This window comes from Dasypus novemcinctus, chromosome 5, assembly GCF_030445035.2.
Source record: "Dasypus novemcinctus isolate mDasNov1 chromosome 5, mDasNov1.1.hap2, whole genome shotgun sequence".
Lineage (NCBI taxonomy): Eukaryota > Metazoa > Chordata > Mammalia > Cingulata > Dasypodidae > Dasypus > Dasypus novemcinctus.
In genome coordinates, this window is record NC_080677.1 from 123,923,235 (window position 1) to 123,947,793 (window position 24,559).

At 36.5% G+C, this 24,559-nt stretch overlaps 1 pseudogene; it reads left to right on the top strand.

Moving 5' to 3' along the window:
• The first annotated feature begins 716 nt into the window (after nucleotides 1-716).
• LOC101433932 (olfactory receptor 2F1-like) lies at nucleotides 717-23,670 on the top strand (annotated as a pseudogene).
• Nucleotides 23,671-24,559: the final 889 nt, after the last annotated feature.

Below are 24,559 nucleotides of genomic sequence, written 5' to 3' on the forward strand. Positions count from 1 at the left end.
AGGATCTGGACCAAATAGACATATACAGAATGTTGCAACCAAATACATCAGGGTATATATTTTCTTAAGTGCACATGGATCATTCCACAGGATAGACCACATGCTAGGCCACAGAACAACTCTTAATACATTTGGAAAGATTGAAATTGTGCAAAGTAAATTCTTTGACCACAATGAAATGAAGAAATCAGTAAAGGGCAGAGAAGCAGATTAGGCACAAAGATATGGAAATTAAACAATACACTCTGAGACAATCAGTGGGCCAAGGAGGAAAGTGCAAAAGAAATTAGTAACTACCTTAAAACAAATTAATATAACAACACAAAATATCAAAACCTATGGAATACCGCAAAAGCAGTACTGAGAGGGAAATTCATAGCCATCAATGCCTACATTAAAAAATCAGAAAGAGCTAAAATCAAAGACCTAACTGTACACCTGGAAGAATTAGAAAAAGAGCAAAAAACTAATTCCAAAGCAAGTAGAAGGAAAGAAATAACAAAAGTTAGAGCAGGGCTAAATGAAATAGAAGATAAGAAAACACTATAAAAATTTTTAAAAAGCTGGTTCTTTGAGAAGAGTAATAAAATTGACAAACCCTTAGCTAGACTAATGAAAAAAGAGAAGAAGTAATTACTTAAAATAAGAAATGTGGAAGGGAATATCACCACTGACCCCTTGAAAAATATGCCAAAATGATGGGTAATTTAGAGGAAATGTACAAATTCCTAGAAACAGTGAAGCAGCCTACATTGATGAGAGAAGAAATTGATGAACTTAACAGACCAATCACAGGTAATGAGATCGAACTAGTCATCAAAAACCTCCCAACTAGGAATTACCCAGGACAGATGTCTTCATAGCTGAACTCTACCAAGCATTCTGGAAAGAACTAACACAGATCCTGCTTACTCTTCCAAAAAATAGAAGCAAAGGGAACATTGCCTAATGTATTCTATGATGCTAACATCACCCTAATACCAAAGTCAAACAAAGATGCCACAAGAAAGGAAAACTTACACCAATCTATCTAATGGATCTAGATGCTAAAATCCTCAACACAATACTTGCTTATCATATTCAACAACACGTCAAATGAATTAAAGGGTATATATAAAAAATCAAAGCTAACATCATATTTAATAGTGAAATATTAAAAGCTCTCCCTCTGAAATGTGGTACAAGCCAAGAAAGCCCACTTTCACTGCTATTTTTTTAGCATTGTGTTAGAAGTACTTCCTTGAATACTTAGGTAAGAAGAAGATGTAAAAGTAATCGAAATGTGAAAGGAAAAAGTAAAAATTTCACTACTTGCAGATGACATGATCCTGTACATAGAAAGCCCTGAGAAATCTACAACAAAGCTTCTGGAGCTTATAAAATAGTTCAGTAAAGTTGCAGGTCATAAGATCAATGTGCAAAATTCAGTAGCATTTCTGTACACCAATAATGAGCAGTCTGATTGGAAATCAAGAAAAAATTCCATTTACAACAGCAACTAAAAGAGTCAAATACCAAGGAATAAATTTAACTAAAGATGTAAAGGACTTGTATGCAGAAAACTACTTGACACTGCTAAAGGAAATCAAAGATGTGGTCAATAAATGGAAGAATATTCCCTGTTCATGGATAGGAAGACTAAACCTCATTAAGATGTCTATCCTACTCAAACTAGTTTATAGATTTAACACACTCCCACTAAAAATTATCACAGTATTTTTTTTAACCGAATTGGAAAAGTTAACTATGAAATTTCTTTGGAAGGGCAAGAGTTCCTAAATAGCAAAAGACATATTGAGAAAGAAAAATGAAGTCAGAGGACTCACAGTGCCTGACTTTAAAACATACTATAAATCTAAAGTGGTCAAAACGACATGTTATTGGTACAAGGTTAGACATACTGACTGTATTAGTCAGTCAAAGGTGTGCTGATGCAAAATAACAGAAATTGCTTGGTTTTCATAAAGGGTATTTATTTAGGGTAGAAGCCCACACTTACCAGGCCATAAAGCATAAGTTACTTCCCTCACCAAAGTCTTTTGCCATGTTTTGGAGCAAGATGGCTGCCTACATCTGCCAGGGTTCAGGCTTCCTGGGTTCCTCTCTTCCCAGGGCTTGCTTCTCTCTGCACTGAGTGTTCCTCTCTTCCAGGGTTGCATTTCTGTCCAGGCTCAGCTGCTGTTCTCATACCACAAGGCCATTTGTAGACTATCAGACAAAGGGCTCTGTCTCTTTCTCTGGGGTTTCTGCCACGTGTAAGGAGCCATCTCAATCCCCTGTGTTAATCTCCTGTGTGTTCTTCCTGGGTCCCAGCACCAAATTCCAACAACAAAACTCCAGCATCAAAAAGCTCCAACTCTCTCCTTTGTCATGCCCTTTATCTATGAATTCCCACTGACCAATGGACAGGGTCTCAGTGCCCTACTAACATGGCCCAATCAAAGCCCTAATCATAACTTAATCATGCCCAGGTACAGACAAGTTTACAATCATAATCCAATATCTATTTCTGGAATTCATAACTGTATCAAACTGCTACACTGACCAATGGAACCGAATTGAGAATTCTTGTATAGATCCTTGCATGTACACTCAACTGATAGTCACCAAGGCCACCAAGTCCATTCAACTGGGAGAGAATGGCCTCTTCAACAAATGGTGCTTAAAGCAGCACTGGATATCCACATCCAAAAGAATGAGAGAGGAACACCATCTCACACCTTATACAAAAACCAACTCAAGAAGGATCAAAGATCTGAGTATAAGAGGCATGACAATAGAGATATTGAAAAATAATGTAGGGAAGCACCTACAGGATTTTGTGTTAGGGAATAGTTTCATGAACTTTACACCCAAAGTATGAGCACTGAAAGAATAGATAAATGAGACTTCCTCAAAATTAAAAATTTTGTATCTCAAAAGAGTTTGTCAAGGAAAAGAAAGTGTGGCCTATTCAATGGGAGAAAATATTTGGTAACCAGGGTCTGATAGGGGTCTAATAGCCAGCATATATAAAGAAATCCTTTACCCCACAAATACAAAGACAAACAAGTCATTTAAACAATGAACAAGGGATTTGAATAGACACTTCTTCAAAGAAGAATTACAAATGACTAAATAGCACATGAAAAGATGTTCAATGTCATTAGCTATTAGGGAAATACAAATCAAAACTACAATAAGATAATATCTTATACCATTAGGCAGATGGCTATTTAAAAATAGACAACTACAAGTGTTGGAGATGATGTGGAGGAATGGGAACCATTATGCACTACTGGTGGGAATGTACAATGGTGCAGCCATTCTGGAGGGCAGTTTGCTGGTTCCTTAGGAAGCTAAATATAGATCTGCCATATGATCCAGCAATCCCACTGCTGGGTGTATAATCAGATGAATTGACAGCAGGGACACGAACAGATATATGCACACCAATGTTCATAGTGGCATTATTCACTATTGCCAAAAGTTGGAAACAACTCAAGTTTTGTCTATCAACAGATGAAAGGATAAACATATTGTGGCATATACACACAATGGACTGTTACTCAGCTGTAAGAAGGAATATGGTATTAACACATGGGATAAATGGATGATAAATCTTGAAGACCTTATGTTGACTGAAGCAAGCCAGGCACTGAAGGACAAATATTACATGACCTTACTGATATGAATTAAGCAAACTGAGCAAACTCACAGAGCTAGAGTCTGGAAGATATGTTTACAGAAGACAGAAGGGGAGAAGAAGTTTGTGAGCTAATGTCCACATGGGCAAAATCTATGATAAGGTGGGAAGATGTAGTTGTTCAGTGTATGGGCATAACAGTGGTGTAGTGATGCTATTTGGTTGGGTGGTGCTGGTTTGTGTGGGGGGTAGGATGAGGAGTGTGGGTTGGACTGTCCATGGAACTGGGGGGAGGACTTGGGAAGGTAGCAAGTTAACTCTGGGGATTTATGGGTATGTGGTTGAAACTACAATGTTGAGAATGTTCTTTTGGCAAATATTGCAGGGGAGAGTTACTGGTTTAAGGTGTTGAATGTGAGGGGCATGCAAGACAGGGTACACCTGATGCGGACTTCTAGGGAGTGTTTGAGTGTTCATTTTGTCATAGTATGGTGTATCAGTGGTCGGAGACCCCCATAATGAGCAGGAAGTTATTGATCTCCCATCTCGGGGAGTCCTGTTATGTTCTTAAATAGAGAGGCGGGAGTCTTTCTAGCGCATAGGCAGTGCCTAATAAGGGAGGACAAGTCAGTTTGTCAAGCCCTCAGTGTTGTTGCAAGCTAAGTACGAGTCTTGTTCTTCAAGGAGTGAAGTTTGGTGGTTGCTGTGGGTCCCAAGAGGAGGGGGAGGGAGGAATAGAATAGATGGAACATGGGGCAATGGAAGTGTTCTACACAATCTTGCAATAATGGATACAGGCCATGTTAAATTTCATCAAAATTTGTAAAAGCGAATGGTCCAAATTGTAAAACCATTATGTAAATCATTGGCCTTGGTTAGTAGCAATGTTTCAATATTTGTACATCACTTTTAACAAATGTACCATCCACATGTAAAATATTATTAGTAGGGAAAGGGGAAAAGGGGGAGGATGTTGGGTATATGGGAATCCCCTACATTCTGTATGTCACTTTTTTTGTAAGCTAAAGCTTCTTTGAAGACAAAATGAAAACAATAAGACACTGGGGGAATAAATGGAAGAAAATGTCACAGATCTTATAGTGAGGAATGACAAAATGTCAAAAAAATTTTAATTTCATATATTTTTATTATTCTAAAATTTAAAATTTTTTGTATTTATTTGTTATTTCAAAACCCATCATTATTACATTTTCTTAATAATTGCATTTGTTTATATCGTTGGCTTCATTTTTGAAGAAGTTTTGGATCACAGGAGGCTTACAACTGTGGCAGGGTAGGATCACTGGTGCAGGGTATCAGTGATGGGGGATGCATGGGAAGCGGTTCATCCGGAGCATACATATAAGGCATATAAATGAGTTCAAGTGTTCACTGGACACTGTCATGATGGGTGGAGATTCACACAATAACTGAAAGAAGATCAATTTACCATTCTGGGGAGCTCTGCCACATTCTTTAATGGGACAGCAAGAATCCCCTGAGTACAGGAACAGTGACTAGTGAAGGAGGATGTACCATTGTGATAGGCTCTTGATATTGATGAATTATTTATGAATCTAAACTTTTTTTACAGATTTATTTTATTTATTTCTCTCCCCTTTCCCCCTGCCCCCCATTGTCTGCTCTTTGTGTCCATTTGTTGTGTGTTCTTCTGAGTCCACTTGCATTCTTGTCAGGTGGCACTGGGAATCTGTGTCTCTTTTTATTGCTTCATCTTTCTACATCAGCTCTCCATGTGTGCAGTGCCACTCCTGGATGGGCTGTGCTTTTTTCAAGGGGCGGCTCTCCTTGTGGGGCACACTACTTGCATGAGGTGCACCCCTATGTAGGGGGAACCCCTGCATGGCATGGCACTCCTTGCCTGTGGGCAACTCTGCGTGTGGGTCAGCTTACCACACGAGCCAGGAGGCCCTGAGTATCGAACCCTGGACTTCCTATATGGTAGGTGGATGCTCTATCAGTTGAGCCACACAGGCTTCTCCGAACCTTTACTTTTGAAACTGAAACCTAGCCTAGTATTATTGGGTGTCTAAGAGTTATGTCCTCAGAGCCTCCTTGTTGCTCAAATGTGGCCTCTGTCTCAGCTGAACTCCAGCATGACTTCCAGGGATGAAACTCCTTGGCACCAAGGTACTCCCAAGCACCAATTAGCAATGCAACTGGAAAAAGACATAGGCCAAAAGGGGGCAAGGGTAAAAACAAATGAGTTTTTATGACTAAGAGACTTCAAAGTGTGTCAGGAGATCATTCCAGAGGTTACATCTATGTATGTCTCAGCAGGATCTCATTGACTGCCAATGTAAATATTACCTCAAATAGCAGATAGTCCCATCCATCTCTCCCATGGGATCTAAGCCCTTTCTCAATCAGAGGTGGAGTGGGCATCACAATCTCAGAATCTTCAGGATTGTGGAGTAACTGATGGACTAGGGTAGACTTACTGGTATTCTAGTATAGACTTATTGTGATTCTAGCAATGAAGGAAATTTTATCAATGATGTGGAGGCAGTGGGCAATGGTATGTCTAAGGGGAGGGAGAGGGAAAAAGAGGTGTAATATGGTGGCATTTTGGGGGCATTGGAATTGTCCTGAATAATATTGCATTGATAGATACAGACCATTATATATCTTGTCATAATTTACAAAGTTGTGGGGGAGAGAGTGTAAACTACAATGTAAACTATAATGCATGCTTAGTGGCAATGGTCCAAAATATGTTCATCGATTTTAAAAGATGTACTACACTAATGAAGGACGTTGTTAATGTGAGAAAATGTGGGAGAGGTAGAGAGAAAGGCATATGGGAATTCCCTATATTTTTTATGTTACATTTATATTATCTAAGTATAATATCTTTAAAAAATAATAAAAAGTGTATTTAAAAAAATAAAGTCACTAAGACTCAAGTACCTAGAGAAATGAGAACAAAAACAACAACAAAGAAAACCCAACACAATCTAAATGAAGGAAATAATAATAAAGATTAAAGCAGAAACTGATAAAAATAAAAACAGAGAAATAGAGATTATCAGTGAAAAAATGGTTGGTTGTTTAAAACTATCAAACAAATGGACAACTTCTAGCAAGATACACAAAGAATAAAAGGGAAAAGGCATAAAATACCGGTCTCACAAATGAAATTGGAGATATCACTACATTCCCAGTAGATATCAAAAGGTTAATAAAGAAATACTACAAATAGTGCAACACACAATGATATAATAACTTAGTTGAAAAGGACCAATTCCTTGAATACACAAACTTCCACAACTCATACAATATTGAAAAGACTATTTGAATAGTATAAGTATTATTTCTAAGGAAATTGAATTTGTAATTTAAACTCTCTCCCAAAAATGACCTCTCTAGGACCATATGATTTCAGGGGAAAATTCTATCAAACACTGAAAGAAGAATCAACACCAATTTCATACATTTTTTTCTAGAAAATAAGAGAGGCAGGAACACTTTCCAATTCATTTTATGAAACTAGTACTACCTTGACCTCAAAACCAGAAAAAGAGAGCACAATGAAAGAAAACTATAAACCAATATTGATATAAATAACTGTGTGAACTTGGTTTTGTGAAAAAAAAAAAAACAGTGATGAAAATTAAATACTGTATTATTCCATGTATATATCATTCTTTTATTGCCCAAATTATAAAAATGGATAGGAGCTAAGAAGGGAAGAGGGTGTGGATATAAATGGCAACATGATTACTCCTTACAGTGATGGAAATTATTGGTCTTAATTCTATCAGTGCCAATATTTTGGTTTTGATATTGTACTATATCTTTGTAAAATGCTGCCATTGGATAAACTGGGTAAAGTACATAGGGGATCTTTCTGCTTTTTTGTAACTGCATGTGAGTCTAAAGTTATCTCAAATAAGAAATTGAATTAAGAAAAAGTTTGAAGAGATGTAGTGATTTCTTCATTCTGTATTAAAGGTTTTGGATGACCTTTTCTGTTCTAATTTATTTTCAGTAGCTGAAAATAATTCCTTTATCGACTTTTTGTAGATTTGGCATTTTAAGCCTATTAATCAATACAATTATTTTTATAACTTAAAATAGCAGTATAAGACATGTACTAGGATGTCCATCAATACTTGAAATGTATACAATGGCCCATTAAACTCTTTTCACATATCTCAGAGGAGGGAAACACATCTTTCTTGTCTCCAGAAGTACAGTAAGGGCATCCTGAAGCCAAAAGGGAGAATTGGTTTTTACACCAGATTTGAAATCTGGTAGATTCATTGCACACTAGAAAATGAGCATTGAGAACTAAAATTTGGGCTTAGGATTTGGGACAATATACAATAACCTCAGGAACCTGGATTCTCTGATTTTTCAGAATGACCTAAGTCTGCAGTGAATGTGTTGAATGGGGAAAGGGCAAGAGAAGATACTTCCTAAGGGAGAAGGGCAGCATCCTAGACTCTGCCCTTGATAGTGGGAATGGTGACAGCAATTAAAGTTCTCATTCCTCAGGGGAATCTTTCAGTCCAACATTACCAAAGCATCTGCTTTCACACTTGATTACCTCTGTGTTTGAGCCATTTCTGGGCTCCTTTGAAATTCCTCCCAGCAGGGTTCCTCACAACCTGAACTAGTCCCAAGTGACTTCTGAGTTCAGGGACCCAAAGAGCCTGCAATACCTAATCTCCATGGTTCACCCTTTGTTGAAGGGAGCATGTTTTAGAAACCAACTTAAACCAAGATTGAAGTAGACACATTCATTTTGCGAGTCCCTGATTAATGTTTAGATGGTTTCAACAGAGGGTGGGTGTGGGGATTTGGAGGGGGCAGAAAAAGAAGTATTCTCACTCATTATGTATTTTTGGATCAGGGGTATGACACATGAGTAATGAAATCTTCTCACCCCTAAGAATTATAAGAAAATGTAGAAAAAATATTTTTTTGCAGAATTTGAGGCTTGGGTACAATTTTGTTCAACCAATTTATCTATTCCAAGAGTTAGTAATGGGACAGAAAAAGACAAAGATAGAGGTAGAAAAGAGGGAGAAGAGAACATACCTTTTGCTAAAAAAAGGAGATGTGAGGAATGAAATCATGGGAAGATGCTTGGGAGAGAAGTATAATATCTTTAGTTAAGCATTGATATTAGCAGGTGGTTGAAATATTAGTATATCACATTTCTAGAAAGGATAAATCATCAAATTCTTTAAAGTCTATTATCTCAAATATTTCCTTAAGAGTCTGATAAAAAAGATATTATGATTTTCTTTAAATAATAGATAAATTGTGATGTAAGACAATTAAATGGTTTGTTCAAAGATATTCAGCACTCAGAGTGAACTGGGGCTAGAACTGACTTCTGACTCTCATTTCAGAGTTGGTTTCTCTAGACTAGACTAGAGGGTTTGCACTGTGGAAAGTTGCCAGCTTGAGGGAATTATACTGAAGAAAAATCTAGTGTTGGCTAATGGGGAAAAGAGATATGAAGAAAGTGAGATTTCCATATGGAAACCATGATAAAATATGCCACTGAACTTGACATTTTCAGTATCATACATCTTGTAAAACTGGTTCTAAATAATTAGGTTCAGAATATGTGAAAAATCAGGTAAATATAAGCAGACTGGAAGAATAAAGCAAGACCCCAAAGAGGAAAAAATTTCAAACTCACCTTTGAGATAACACCTGCCCAAGTGACCATGAGCTTCTCTGTTTCCAAACACTAAGATACTGCAAATATTTCTGCTTAAGATGAATAGACTCAAGTGTCTACATCAACTGACCCTTCCACGATGGACTTGAAAATCTTTGTTTAAGTAAAGATGCCACCCATATTGACCACTCAATGGTATAAAGGTAAGGGTCTGAGTTATTTTGACAATTATGAATAAACATATCCACAGGTTGTGATAACTATTACTGTGTGCTCTGCTTCTGTGTTCAGGATCTTCTTTGTTCCTGCTAAGATGGTTGAGGACCCCAATAAGGAAGGTCTATGAGATTTAAGACTTAATAGAGTGTTCTGAACTTAAAGGAGATACAAAAACAAACTCAGTGCATCTCAGGCCTGGAGCATGCCTGCACCCAGATCACAGTTCTCTTGTTTCTCAATAAACACATCCCCCCTGTTGTCTGCTCTCTGTGTCCATTCGCTGTATGTTCTGTGTCCATTTGCACTATCAGGTAGCACTGGGGAACTGCATCTCTTTTTTATGCATCATCTTGCTGTGTCAGCTCTTCATTTGTGCTACACCACTCCTGGGAGGGCTGCACTTTTTTCACACGGGGCAGCTCTGCTTGCAGAGCATACGCCTTGTGCGTGGGGCACCCCTATGCCAGGGGCGGCCCTGCATGGCACAGCACCCTTGGTGCGCAGCAACAGCATGTGTGGGCCAGCTTACCACACAGGTCAGGAGGCCCTGAGGATTGAACCCTGGTCCCTCCATATGGTAGGCAGATGCTCTATCAGTTGAGCCACATCCACTTCTCTGGATGTCTTTTTGAGGCTGATCCAAGTTTTCATTCTCTTTGAAATGGCAGAATAGATGAGTAGTAGAAAGTATTATTATTCTGAAATATAATGTAGTTCTGAGGAATCTGTCAATGTGTGAATACCTCTATATTTTACTAATTCAATACTTTCCCTAATATGGGAGAAATGGTAGAAGACAGTTCATTACAGATGCTGGGCAGTAGAAGATGAATGGGATTTTTATGTAGAATATATTTTCTGTGGTAGAATAATAGAATGTGGCATTGACTGTTGAAAATGGTAAAGAAATCAAGTGCCAAGTCCTCGATGCTTCCTTCTTTGCAGTGGTAAAGCAAACAGTTTAGAGGGTTTGTCCAGAGGTGGCTATAGAAACTTAATGCTAATTTTGCCTAAATAGGAAATATTAAAAGTTGATAACTGTGTGGCATGAACATAGTGAAAAATGTCTGTTGATTTTGTCTTTGGGTCAAGTTTCCCACCTTTTTCTTAATGGGCAATTTTTTCCGGTTTCTTCAAGGTTTTATTATTAATAGTAGAGCAGGAATATGGAAAAGACGCTGCAAATGGCTAAAATTGTATGTAGACAAGTCATGGTTGCTTGAGGGCCTATACCCTTTCATCTCAGCACACTGCAGAGCTGTGGGGATGTGGGTAAAGATGTGCCTTCCATCTGAGAGATCAACTGGTAAGAATTTAAATAAAGTATAGCATAGTAGTTGGGAGATTTTCAAATACCAGATATATCCAACAAAGTTGATGTTTTATGAGACAGGCTAAGAATGTATTTGTCAAAATCACTATCTGATAACATGCATAAAAATACATTCCTTTTGACTTAACATTTGCCTTCTCCCATATTGCTTTTAAAATGCATATGTCTATATTAGAAGTTATTATTCATTTACATATGCGATGTTTCTTACATAATTGCGTAATTAAAGATCAGGCAACTGAGATGGAACAAACTATGGAAATAAGGAGAGAAAGGAGCAATTTTAGGGAATAAGACATTTCTACCAGAAGGCAGGCATTAGTGGAGACAGTTGTAAAGGATGTCATGAAGCTCTTTGGCTTGTATATTTTGGAGATAGTAAGGGGTAAAGGACAGACTCAAAAAAAAGGAAGCACAGAGGCAACAACATGCTAAAGTCGAGCTTTATCAACCCCTCTAAATACATGCTGCTCAAGGTTTTACATCAGACCCAGATTGGCGTGGCTATCTGAATTTTCATTCTTTATCTTTTGGTTTTGATGACCTGTATTTTCAGCTAATGATGTAATAAAACAGTAGGAAATTGAATCAACATGTAAAGGAGTTATGGGTAAATTCATGGAGGTTGAATAGGTTGAAAAATAGCTTTTATTTTGTTACAACTTAGATTTGACTTTTATTGTAAGGAAAATAAAGATCCCATGAAATACAGGAAATGATTTTATTTATTCAAGCAAAAAATAATAATTATCTAAAATTGAGCTTTCTTGTTAGTTTATTGTATTATATAAAAAGAGTTTTATAAATAATCTAAACCCTTATTTTTTATTTTCATTTCTTTGTCATGGAGAGTAGGCATTTCAATTATATTTGATATAACTATTATTTACTAGATAATGGGGGAAAGTCCATGTAGATACTTTTAATTAGGGTTAACAAAGGAAATATTTTAATGACAAGGAGTTAATAATATCTGTTGCCTATACCACTTATCTGATTTTTCCTATAATTTTAGAGTCATTCTTTATCACTTACTAACTCCTCAGACACATTTTATAATCTTATATAACATATTTTAAAGGGCCACAGTAAGATTAGGAACTTCATATTTTGAAATTCCTATTGAGTATAAGTTAAAATTTTTCTAGAAAGGACAATGCTCAATATAAAATTAATAGATTACTAGTATTGGAATTTCGAGCATTAGTGATAGGCAACTAAGGAGATCATTTGGAATGATCTATTTCAAGGCATATTTCATATTGTTTCATTTAATTATTCTATTTGTGATGGTCACAGTAATTATCCCATATCCACCACAATTCATAAAACACAGGCACAAGGAAGTTCTTAATCTGTAGTACTTATGTATAAGGATATTAAACTCAGGAGTATGTCCTTCTGAAATGCTATGTTCTGAGTAGGCAGGGTGGATTTTTTTTAAATGAAGAAAGCTCAAAACATATATAGAGATTTGTTGAGTATGAGAAAGAAATGACACACTAGGTAGCATTTTATTGTTTAATAAAAGAAAATTACAGACCTGGCAAAAAGGAAAAGCACCTGGTATTATCATGTATACTGAGAACATGCAGAACAGGCTTGTAGAAAGGGAAGAGCAAAATAGGACTGGCTATTAATTGTCTTCATTTTGCAACAATTATTTATGAACAACAGCTGTGTACCCAGCCCTAACTAAGAGGTTTTTGATGTCCTGTTTGTACAGAGAGAAATGAAACTAATCTCAAAATCTATCTTGTCTTTTTAATTCAGTGAAAACCACAGGTCAGAGAAACCAAACCGTGGCTTTCTGACACAAGTGTTTGCATATGCAGCACATTGTCTACCACTTAGTTCATTTTGCACCCTGAAAACAGAACAGGAACCCAGCTCTATTTATCTGGAAGCTGAGCCTAATCTATTGTGGAGCTGGTGTTAACTGCAGGTGTGATAATATAATTCGACCAAAATATGTCCCTTCCTACCTTTGGTACTTCAAATGCTGATGCTGTATTTGTTTTCCTTACCAAAATAGTCACAAAGGAACACTGTGACTGTGGAGAACAGGAAAAATCAATATGAATTATTTTTTAAAAGTGAGGCAATGGCCTTTGGAAAAAATACACCCTTTGGAGGGTTAAGAATAATGAACTGAAATCTATCACGGAAAGGTATTTACTATGTAAAAAATGTTAAGTAATAAACTGCATTGCTGTAAAATATACAGCATGATAATCAATGCTGAGTTATTAAATAAATTATATAGGGCAAAATTTAATTAAGGATATTAGAACACTCCCCTATTCAAGATGTACTTAATTCTCTAAGCAATTTAATACCATTGTATTGGGATATACATGAAAGTAGTATGATAACATTTAGTATTTTAGGGTGGTACAGGGGAGGGTGGCTTGCAGTAGGCACAGGCCAAATCAGTGAGATTTATAAGGAGGCTGTTGCAAGCCATCAGCTAGGAGTGATGAGGGCATATGTTAGGTATTAGCAGCATGAATGAAGGATAAGGGAGAGGTGAGAGTTATCAAACATAATAATTGAGTTAAGAAGATTTATCCTGTGTAGAGGTGAGGAAGAGGGAAAAATAAAGCATAATGCTTTGGGAGAGTGGGAAAATTTTAGTTCCGCTGATAGAACAAGAGGAGTCAAGAGGAAATGCAGTTTCTGCAGAGATGAGTGGAGCTGATGATGAGATATTTAGGAAACATTCATTAAGCTGTTGGAGAAAGCATCTGGTCCTCTGGAGGGAAGTGTGGGAGATAAATGTAGACTTGAGAGATAGCCATAGAAGGTTGATTATTACAATTGTAATTAAAGATGAAAATTTCTCTAAGGATAAAATGTAGAAAGAAGAGTACAAGTTATGTGCAGAGAATCTTAGAATGCTCACAGTCATGGAGCAGTAGAATTTGAAAGAATTATCTCAGAATGCAGATGAGGAAAATTAGATCGGAAGAAAATCAGATTAGTAGAGCACCATAGAGTTGAGGATTTGAAGAAACTAATATTTAATATTGTTTTAAGTTAGGTAAAGAATTAAAGTAGAATAAAAGACTCTGAATTTGATGATTACAAAGTCACCAGTGGCCTTTAAAACTGCAAATCCTGTAGATTAGTGAGGATAGAGACCAGATTTCCATGGTTTAAAGGATGAATGTTTATGAGGAAATGAACCCACTAGGTGGACACCAATAATTGGAGAACTCTGAATACAAAAGGAAGAGAGAATTAGAATGGTAATTACACAGCAAAGATTAATTCTTACAAATTGTGGGGACTGTATATTTTTTATAATGAGGAAGGAGCCACTCCAGAGAAAGAGAAATTGAAGATGTCAGAGAGGGGGAATAAATGAAGGAATAAGATCCTGAAAGAGATAAAATGAAACAAAACAAAACAAAGTCAAAAGTTGGACCAACTATCATCATTAAATAACAGACACCTGTCTTAGTTTTCCTACTGGAATGATAAAGCTTCAAATCCTTTAGTCACACCAATTACTTAGTTGGCCAATAAAATCTGCATTTTATAGATGAAGAAAAATGCAGGTCTATGAGGCTAATAGCTTGCTCAAGGTCTCAGGAAATAGAAGACATATAGAGGAGCTGATTGGTTCTGAAGCTCACGTTTTTTCTAGGATGCAACATGGTCTCGCATGTAAAGAGACAAGGGCTGTACTAGAAAGATGTACAGGATGAATGAAAGGGGGCACAAAGTCACGGACTTACATGTTTTCTGGGCAACTTGCACAGTGCAACAGAATATATTATGCAGTAAAGAGCTTTTCCTTTATCTTGTCCTCTTCTTGATGGGTCAACATTTTCAGCACAGAAATGCACTAAATCCCAGCAGCTAGCAAAAACGTCACTCCGTAGATATTTTCCAAATTAACAGATAAAGATGTCTACCTTCTTGTACAGATATGCTAAATATTCAACAAAGGTTTACAGATTTTAAATGAAACTTCTTCTGATTCCTTAGAATTTAAATTTGAACGCTTCGAGTGGGTTGATATTTTATGTCTCTCACAGATGATGGATAAGAAAGTGAAGGGTGGTGGTGGAGATGTCATGACAGGGCATAAACAGAAGTACATTTGAAAGGGGCAATCAGGCATTGAGGTGGACATTAGGAAAGAGACCTATAGGAAGTATTCATGAATTTTTTTTCCTTTAATGAGATGGCCATTTCTGGAAGTACTTAGTTTTTTTTCTTTCAGTAAGTAGCAGAGTTAAACCTCAGATAGTATTTAATTCTCAACCCAGATACTCTAGCCTGACCCCTGTGGAGGTGCTGGAACAAGCCCCTAACCCACCTTCCTCTGTAATTAAAAATAAAATTATAGACACTCTCCCTTTCCCCTTTCCTCTCTCCTTACCTACGATCTTTCTATCTGCAAATTTGCTATTTTTAGTAATTATTTATAGGTGATGTTTATAAATGATATCATACATATTTCAGTGAGCATAATATTTTCAGGGTTCTTTAAAGTTGCAGCATGTGTTATAACTTCATTCTTTCTTATGGTTGAATAATCCATTGTGTGTATGTACCACATTTTCTGTATCCATTATTTGTTGATGGATACTTGGGTTGTTTCCCCTTTTTAGCTATTGTGAATTATAATGCTATAAACATTGGTATACAAGTCTCTATTTGAGATCTTTTCACTTTGTTAGCTATATACCAGGAAGTAGAATTGCCTGATCATATGGAAATTCTATATTTAATTTTTGAGGCACATCATATTGCTTTTCACAGTGGCTGCACTATCTTAATTCCCATCAACAATGTACTATAGTTCCAATATCTCTACATCCTCTCCAGCATTTATTATTTTTATTAAAAATTTTTTTTTTTCTTTTTAGGAGGTACTGGGGATTGAACCCAGGACCTCATCCATGAGAAACAGGAACTCAACCTCTTAAGCTACATCTGCTAACCCCATTTAACAAAAAATAGCCATTCTTGTGGGTGTGATGTGGAATCTCCTTGTGGTTTTGCCTTGCATTTTTCTAACAGCTAATGATGTTAAGCATCTTTTCATATGCTTATTGATCATTTGTATATTTTATATGGAAAAATGTCTTTTAAAGTCCTTGTCCATTTTTAAATTGAGCTGCTTATATTTTCATTGTTGGATGATAAACATCCTTTATGTATTCTGGATGTAAAGCCCTTATCTAATATGAAGCATGCAACAATTTTCTTCTATTCTGTAGGTTGTCTTTTGTTCTTCTTGATAATTTCCATCTATGTACAAAAGTTTTGAATTCTGATGAAATGAAATTTATCTATTGTTTTTATGTTGTTTATGGTTTTGGTGCCATATTGAGAATCCATTGCTAAATCTCAGGTCATGAAGATTTGCCCCTATGTAAGAGAGGAATTTATAGTTTTAGCCCTTCTATTTAGGTCAGTGATATTTTGAATTGATTTTTGTGTATATGGTGTAAGGTGGGAATCTAATTTCATTCTTTTGCATATATGTATCCAAGGTTCCCAGAATGATTTGTTGAGACTATTCATTTTCCACTCCATGGACTTAGCACACTTGTTAAAAATCAATTGGCCAAAGATATGTTAGTTTATGTCTGGACTTTCAATTCTTCTCTTGCATTGATCTGTTTGTCTATCTTTATACCAGTGAAACACTCTTTTCATTACCTGTAGCTTTATAGTATAATTTGAGATCAGGAAGTGTGTGTCAATATTAACCCTTCCATCCATGATCATAGGGTGTCTTTCCTTTTTTTAAGGTTTCTTTTTTTCTTAAAATTTGGCAGTATCTTGTATTTCTCAGTATATGAGTCTTTTCTATCCTTGGTTGGGTTTATTCTTAGTTATTTTATTATTTTAGATGCTATTGTAAATGGAATTGTTTTCTTAATATCTTCTTTGGTTTGTTCATTGATAATTTATAGTGATACAATTGACTTTTCTGCATTGATCTTATACTCTGCCACTTTACTGACCTTGTTTATGCTCCAGTAGTTTTCTTGTATATTTCTTTGGATTTTCTCTATGTAAGATTATGTCTGCAAATAGAGACAATTTTATTTCTTCATTTCTAATTTAGATATCATTTATTTCTTTTTCTTGCCTATTTACTTTGGTTGGAAATTCTGGTATAATGTAGAACAGCAGTGGTGAAAGCAGATATCCTTGTCTTGCTTCTAATCTTAGGAAGAAAGCTTTAGGTCTTCATCAACGAATGTGACACTAGTTATGGGGTGTTTCATAAATGGCCTTTATCATGTTGAGGAAGTCCCTTTTCTTTCTACTTTTATGAGAGTTTTTATCAAGAAAGGCTCCTAGATTTTTCCAAATGACTTTTCCACATCTATTGAGATTATCATGTGTATTTTTTTCTTTCATTCTATTTACGTAGTGCATTATCTTGACTGACTTTCATTAGTTGAACCACACTTACTTCTTTCCTGGGGTATAAATGCCACTTGGTCATGGTATATAAAGTTTTTAATAGGCTGTTTGATTTGGTTTACTAATTTTTGTTAGGGACTTTTGTCTATATTCATAATAATCTCTTATTTTATTTCTTATGATGTCTCTACCAGGTTTTGGTATCTGAGTAAGGATGGCCTCATAGAATGAATTGGGATATATTTCTACCTTTTGAATTCTTTGGAAAAGTTTGAGAAGGACTGGTGAAACAAACACTGACAAAATTGAAGGGAGAAATAGACAACCCTACAACAGTAACTGGAAATTTCAATGCAACATTTTCAGTATAGAATCAAACATCCAGACAGATAGCCAATAGGGGATGTAGAAGACAATACTAACTTTATCTAACAGACACATATTGAACACTTCACCCAACAATAGCAGAATACACATTCTTTTCAAGTGCACTTATTTCATTCTCCAGCATAGACCATATGTTAGGACACGAGACATCTCAATAAATTAAAAAATACTGAATTCATACAAATTACTCTGACGAAGTGTAATGAGGCTAGAAATTAATCACAAAAAGAAAACTGGAAAATCTGCAAATATGTGGAAAGTAAAAAGCATATTTTGCCCACCCCACCTCTACATTGAGAGGGGGCTTAGATCCCACATGGTTGACGGATGTGATTCTCCTGCTTGAAGTTGTAGGCACTCTCAGTTCCCTTGTGTGGTGGTTGATCATCTTCACCTCCCTGTTTGCTAACCTGTTTAAGATCAATGAAGAGTAGAAATTGCAAACCTGCTGAGGCTCAGGGCCCAGCTGGCACATGGCCAGTCCAGAGATTCAAGTATCCTGAGTATACACCAATCCCAGCACCAACCATAGGTTCAGTAAAAAGTGACAGAAGAGGCATGTGTAGAAAGGTCACATCTGGGTACAACTCCGTCACACTCAGGAACACAAATTCCAAAGTAGGACCCACTGACAAGGCACTGAACTCCAGAGCCATCTGTTACCCATAGTACCTGTGTGTACTGTAGCCCTCAGGAGCACCAGTAGTTGTGGTTGTATCTACTTTGGCTATCTCTGGGATCCTGCTGAAACGAGTGTAAGTGCAACCCCTCTGATGACCTTCTGACTCTTTTTTAAGACTCTGAACCATGAAAACTCATTTTTCTTTAACATTTCCCCTTTTATTCAAGTCTTTTTCTAGTTGCATCACCAGTTAGTGATTGGTAATAATTCCCTTGGCGCCAGGAAGGCTCATCCGTGGGGGTCATGTTCCCTGCTGGGGTAAGGTCATGTATTTATACTTTGAGTTAGGCTTAGAGACTGGCACATTTGAGCAACATGGAGGTTCTCAGGAGGTAACTCTTAGGCATCCTGCTGCTGTAGGCTGAGTTGAAATCTCAGGCAAAGAGGCTCATAACACAGTCATGGGTTCATCATTGGACCATCCTTCTGCACTGGTCTTTGCCCTTGTACTTGGAGGATTGTTGCTGTTCCTTTGGGGAATGTGACAGAGCTCCCCTGGCTAGGATCTCAGCACTCCCTCAGTTGTTGTTTGTAACTGTAACTACTATGAAAATATGCAATGAATATCTGAACATTTTTATATACCCTATATACATGCCCTGGAGAACTCCCTCCCAACCATGTGTCCCCCATCAATAACACCCCACCCCAGTGTTCCTTCCCTACCATAGTTGAACCCCTCTGTGGTCCAAAACTTTGTCACAAACAAAGCTTAATATATTGCCAAATTCAATTAGTAGGAAACGAAATAGTAATGATAATTTTAAAGATTAGAAACAGAGTACATACTAATTTAGAAAAGCCAAAATAAAGTAAAAAATGAGTTGGGATATTAAAAAATGAAAAATATCGTAAGGCTTTGTTTTTGACATTTTGCCTTTCATCACTATAATAGGTATTGCCCTGTATGTACAGTGACAAGGCAATTTCTTTCATTCCTTCCTCTGTGTCTACATCCTTTTTTTTTTAATTTTTAATTTTGTTTTCAAGGAAGTTTTAGATCACAGTAAAGTCACATGTACACTATAGGGGACTCCCATATATCCAACATCAAACCCTTTTTCCCCTTCCCCAGCAATGATCTTTTTACAGGTTCATGTTATATTTTCTGTAGCTTATATACAGATATTAAAACATAGTTACCAAACATGGTTTCACTTTAGTTTACATTATGGTTTATATTTTAGGTTGTACAATTTTCTAAATTTTTAATTACTTAATGGTTTCCATTATGGTTTCCATTTTAGTCTATAGACTTTTCCACATTTTTGGTGAAATTTTAACATGTCCTATATCCATCATTGAATGATCTTTGGAACACTACCATTGCCCCCAAGTTACCCTGCTTCCATCTATTCTATTCCCCTCTCCCCTCCCCTCAGTGTCCTCAGTGACAACCCAGCTTCACTGCTTGGAGGACCAGATTCACAGATACTTGCAACAATGCTGAGGGCTTGACATACTAGACTGCCCTAACCCACTGGGAGCCACCAATTCTCTCGAGAGACACAGTTCCTTATGTTTTGAACATCAGGGCTCCCCAGGATGGGAGTCCACTTTCCTGTGCATTGCATGGATCTCCACCCAATGATATAGCACACTATGACAAGATGAGCACTCACACATTCCCTAGAAGACTGCCCCTTGCCAGATGCCCTCCATTAAGCACCTTAACAGGTAACCCTTCCTTATTATACTTTCTAAAGAGTTTTCTCAACATTATAGTTTCAACCACATACCTGACACACTCTCATGTTCCCCTCAACCCTCCCCCCAATTCCTGACCCATCCTTGGGTTGGCCGGCTCTATCCCCCCTCAAGCCTGCAAAGCCCTACCCAATAGTACCTCTATGCCCTTGTCTTATCCCTTCCATGTACAACTACTTACCTTCACTGTATAGTAGATTTCACCCATGTAGGCATTTCTACTATAGAACTATTGTGACTAATAGTGGAAGAAAATGTAGCATTGATGTTGGGAAAGTGGCCATAGTAGTTGCTGAGGGCAGGGAGAGGGAAGAAGAGATGTGATGTGGGGCATTTTTGGGACTTAGAGTTTTCCTAAATGATATTACAGGAACAGATGCTTGACATTATATATCCTGCCATAACCAACTGAATTAACTGGGGGAGAGTGTAAACTACAGTGTTAGCAATTATCCATGAAGTGCAGCGGTGCTCCAAAATGCATTCACCAAATGCAATGGATGTGCTGCAATGATGAAGGAGGTTGTTGATGTGGGAGGAGTGGGGTGGGTTGGATGTGGCATATATGGGAACCTCTTATATTTTTTAATGTAACTTTTTTTTGTGATCTATGTATCTTCCAAAAAATACAATAAAAAATAAATGAAAAGCACATTTTTAAACTACCAATGGACTGAGAAGTTACAAGGGAAGAAATTACAAGAGAAATTAGAAAATACTTAAAGATAATGAAAACAAAGGCACAGTCTTCCAAAACTTATAAAATGGAAGAAAGGCAGTGTTCAGAGGGAAATTTCTATATCAGAAAAAAAGAAAGATCTTGAGTTAATAACCTAACTTTACATCTTGAGTAATTGAAAAAGAAAAGCAAAGTAAATCCAAAGTTAGCAGAAGAAAGATTAACATACAAATAAATGAAATTGAGGTTAGAAAAACAATTGAGAGAATAAAGAAAAAAATTTTTTTGAAAATCAATAAACTTGGCAAACCTTTAGCTAGACTGACAAAGAAAAATGGAAAAGACATAAATAAAATCTGAAAGGAAAATGATAATATCACTATGATTTTACAGAAATAAAAGTGATTATAAGTGAATAACATGTACAATTGTATGCCAACAAATTAGATAATCTAAAAGAAATGGGAAAATTCTTAGAAAAATGCCAGTTACCAAAATTGACTCAAGAAAAAATAGGAAACCTCAGCAAACCTTTAACAAGTACAGAAATTAAGTCAGTAATCAAACCTTTCCACCAAAGAAAAGTGTAGGACCAGATTGTTTCACTGGTAAATGCCACTTTTCTTTACCTCCTACTTTCCCTTATTTTTGTTCACTACAACAGTTATTTATGTAATCAATAAGCTTGTAGTAATAGTAAGAATGCATCAGTCTTACAATTTATTTTTGTGAAAAAAATCAGCTCTTTTGTTTAATATTAAAATAAATATGAACATATTAGTTCTGCTAAATGAAACATGTCAAGAGAAGTGGGAGAGGAAGAGAAGGACAATTAGAGGAGGGGATAGAAATAGTGACAAAGAGAGTGAGAGAAAGAGAAAGAGAGCTAGAAGGAAGAGAAATAAAGAGAACACCAACAAGAAAAATTCCACAAGTGCGTATTTACATGATTCTTGCTGTCTCTTTTTCTCTGGACAAAGAGGAAGGGAAGGGACAATAACATCTACTTTCTCTTCCTCTTTTTAGAGTAGAATGCTTAAGCAACTATTTCCTATTCTCTTTCTTCTGAACCCTTATCCAAAGGGTAGGGTCTTAACAGAAGTCTGTTGAAAAGAGTAAAAGAAAAATGAAGAAATACAGTTATGACTCCTCTACCTGTCTCACCAAAGACTGAAGGGGCCGAAATTTCAAAAGGACCATAGTCTCTAATACCATCAAAGAATCCATGATGCCACCTGGACTTCAAATCAATTAAATGTTTTGTTTCCTTTTTATTTTAAATGCCTGAACTTGTGGAAGGAAGGAGAGGAAAGCACACTTGCTGTTTGGTTTTCCCTAAGGCAGAGTTCAGATTACTATTACTGTAGTACTACTACTACACCATACGAATAATAATATATACATATTTTCTCATTAGTTATTTACATTTGAGCTTAAATGTACTTGTAAGTTATGCAATATTATCCAGTTTTGTATATAAAAGTTTATGTATCTACACCTCATCACATATATGGTGAGTCATAAGCCAGGATCTCTGATTTAGATCTTTTCCAAAACACTACTTTATTTCTACTGAACATCTCCCTCAGTCCTTTTGTAAAAATGTACTAATACATTTTATCTTATTTGGTATAGCTACCATATTTAAGGAAGTTCTTTAGCTTTTTTAGCATGCTTTTCTTCTTTATCATTAGCAGTTACCATGCCACTTCCTTTTCTCTCCTAGCTGTACGGAGTGAGGTAAATTGGTGAAGATGTACAGCTCCAAACTTACTGCATTATCTACAGACTTCAACTAGATGTCTCTAAAACCACATTATGTCCTTAAGAAGTCAATGTCCTCTTTTTTGAGTGCAGAGTGTACAAGGGAATTAAGCCTGTCGGTTGGGTCTCATGAACAACATGAACTACCTGAGTAAGCTGGCAAGATATATAAGACGTGTTTGATTAAAGCAATATCCTTACAGTTCTCTGATTCACAGCTTCTTTTATTTCTGACTTTCTTTACAGATTAATAATTTTTACCTTTTTAAATAGGAACAGAGAACCAGACATGGACAACTGAATTTATTTTCCTTGGTCTGTCTGGTGACAGCAGTACTCAGGTGTCACTCTTTGTCCTGTTCTTGGTCATGTACCTGGTGACAGTGCTGGGCAACTTTCTTCTTGTTCTTCTAATCAGACTGGACAGCCGACTCCATACTCATGTATTTCTTTCTCACCAGTCTCTTCCTTGTTGATGTCTCTTATTCCACAAGCATAGTTCCTCAGATGCTTTGCATTTTCTTGCAGAACATAAAATAATCCCATACCTGAGCTGTGCAGCCCAATTATTTTTCTCCCTTGCCTTGGGTGGGATTCAGTTTTTTCTACTGACGGTGATGGCCTATGACTGCTACATGGCCGTTTGTGAAACCCTGCGATAGTCAGCCATTATGAATGGACGACTGTGTACTAGATTGGCCATCACATCCTGGGTCACTGACTCTATCAACTCTCTCATGCAGACTGCCATGACCTTTCAGTTGCCAACATGCACCAACAAGTTTATTGATCACATGTCTTGTGAACTCTTAGCTATGGTCAGACTGGCCTGTGTAGACACCTCCTCCAATGAGGTTACAATCATGGTTCTAGCATTGTCTTGCTGATGACCTTTTGCCTGGTTCTCTTGTCCTACATCCAGATCATCTCCCCCATCCTGAAGATCCAGTTCTCTGAGAGCAGGAAGAAAGCTTTTCACACTTGTGCCTCTCATCTCACAGTGGTTGCTCTATGCTATGGCACAGCCATTTTCACTTATATCCAGCCCCATTCTGGCCCCTCTGTCCTCCAGGAGAAGATGATCTCTCTCTTCTATGCCATTTTAATGACCATGCTGAATCCTATGATTTACAGTCTGAGGAATAAGGAAGTGAAAGGTGCCTGGAAGAAACGATTAGAATTTTCTGGGTTAACACCAAAACTGGCAATTTGATGAATCATGAACATCATATAGTGAAAAGAGTATTGCTGCTGTATTCTCCCACCCAAACTTAGATATGGTAGACACAAATTACATTACCTTGCCAAGCATGAAGGAGAGGATATAATATGTACTGGTGACACTAGGTAGTAACCTAAGGGTATGGTTTGTGGTGGAACATGTGGGGAATTTAAATCTTCCTATGCTTACTTAGTAGCCATTGCTGTGGCATAAGAGTAATTGAAAAAAAAAACACAATTATTTTTCTCTTTTGATTTGTCTCATTATTTGTAATCATGGACTTTTCATGGGTCTTACCTTGGACTATAGTACATATTTACCCATCTTGAAAAATCATATTGGATTCCAATGAAAAAAAACTAAAGTATCATATTTGAAGAATTGCTTTGAATAATGTGTGGAGAATGTAGCAAAAGGTTATAATTTTTTTGGCTCACTATTCTGAGGTAATATGAGGAGAATATTGTTACCAAGGCTGATTAATTTTTTTCTTTTGTGCAGGGTACAAAAGCTGTTTTTTTTTTCTGAATAATCAAATTATTTAAATGGAGAAATATCAACTAATGTTCTTTTCTTATCCCAGCAATAATAAAACCATGGTTTTTTTATGTACACGATTACATTATTAACCAAGAAAAAGAAAGGTTGAGGTACTGTTGAATAGGATCAAACAATTTGAAAGGATACTAATTGAATTTATGAGAAGAACATCTGAAATTTTAGATTTTAATTTTTTTTCTCTGAAACTGTAGGACCAAATAATCATAAAAAATATGGTAGCTGTAAAAATATCAAAAAGATATTTAATATAAGAAAAGAAACCTTCCTTTGTCAAGTTGAAGGAAGATAATACAACTTTATTATTGATATTGAGAAAGCA